Source organism: Mus caroli, chromosome 18, assembly GCF_900094665.2.
Source record: "Mus caroli chromosome 18, CAROLI_EIJ_v1.1, whole genome shotgun sequence".
NCBI lineage: Eukaryota > Metazoa > Chordata > Mammalia > Rodentia > Muridae > Mus > Mus caroli.
The window spans coordinates 63,974,357-63,976,066 of NC_034587.1; positions in this window are offsets into that span (position 1 = coordinate 63,974,357).

Here is a 1,710-nt window from a genome sequence, read left to right on the forward strand (position 1 = left end):
ACTCACTCTGTAGACCAGGCTGGCCTCGAACTCAGAAATCCGCCTGCCTCTGCCTCCCGAGTGCTGGGATTAAAGGCGTGCGCCACCACGCCCGGCTCTATTCTAGTTTTTCTGTTTTGTTTTTTTTTTTAAACACACACACACACACACACTATATTCTATTTCCCCTTCCTTGAAAGGTTCCCTCCTCCCCTGAGTCCCTAACTAGCTACTTAATCTCTGTCGTTATTCTGAATGAAATCCACTTACTGAAAGCTTAAAAGCTGACATCCACATATAAGAGAAAACATACTACGTTTGTCTTCTGGGGTCTGAGTTACATCCCCCAGGATGACTGTCTTTCGCTCCATCCATTTACCTGCAAACCTTACAGTTGGAATAGCTGAATAATATTCCATTGTGTAAATGTATCACATTGTCATATCTGTTGATGGACATCTAGGTTGTTTCCAATTTTCTGGCTACTATGAATCTCTGTAGTAGGATGTAAAGTCCTTTGGGTGTAAGGCCAGAAGTGGTGTTTTGAAGAACTGCCACATTGTACCAGTTTGTACTCCAAACAGCCATGAATAAGTATCCCCTTTCCCAACATGCTTGCCAGAACGAGCTGTCATTTGTTTTATTGATCTTGGCCCTTCTGACTGGGGTAAGATGAAATCTCAGGGTAGGTTTAATTTGCATTTCTCTGATGGCAAGGGATGTTGAACATTTCCTTAAGTGCTTTCTTTTAAAGATTTATTATTTATATGTACTGTCTTCAGACACACAGTAGAGGGCGTCAGATCTCATTAGGGATGGTTGTAAGCCACCATGTGGTTGCTAGGATTTGAACTCAGGACCTTCAGAAGAACAGTCAGTGCTCTTAACCGCTGAGCCATCTCTCCAGCCCCCTTAAGTGTTTTTTGTTTGTTTGTTTGGTTGGTTGGTTTGGTTTGGGTGTTTTTGAGACTGCGTTTCCCTACATAGCACTGGATATCCTGAGGTTCACTCTGAGGACCAGCCAGGCCTCAAACTGAAAAATCCACCTACCTCAGCCTCCCGAGTGCTGGGGTGAAAGGCATAAGCCACCACTACCCAGATAGCAACCTTTTATTATTATTATTATTATTATGTATGTTTACTGTTTTGATTATTGTATGTTGTGGGGAAATTCCTATCTTCTTCCTTCCTCTCTTCCTTCCTGCAGTAGAGTCCCATGTCTGCCTCAGATTCTCAGTGCTGGAGACTGGTGCAGGACCTCATGGACGTAAGGCAAGCACTCTCCCTACCAGCTGAGATGCCTCCCAAGCGCTCCATGAAGATGTTTTTAAACCACATCAACTCTGAAGGAGACCGTGGGGAAGAGATGTGGATGGAAGATGATTGTTACCCTGGTGTTCATGCAGCCCTGCTGTCTTTTAATGAGTAAATGGGAGCCCATGGCCACAGCCTGATGCTCTGGTCAGTGTCTTCTTCTTAATGAGGGGAACTTAATGAGGAAAACTGGAGGGCTGGAGAGATGGCTCAGTGGTTAAGAGCACTGACTGCTCTTTCTGAAGGTCCTGAATTCATATCCCAGCTACCACACAACCATCTGTAATGAGATCAGATGCCCTCTTCTGGTGTGTCTGAAAACAGCCACAGTGTACTTGCATATAATAAATGAATCTTGAAAGGAAGAGAGAGAGAGAGAGAGAGAGAGAGAGAGAGAGAGAGAGAGAGAGAGGAGAG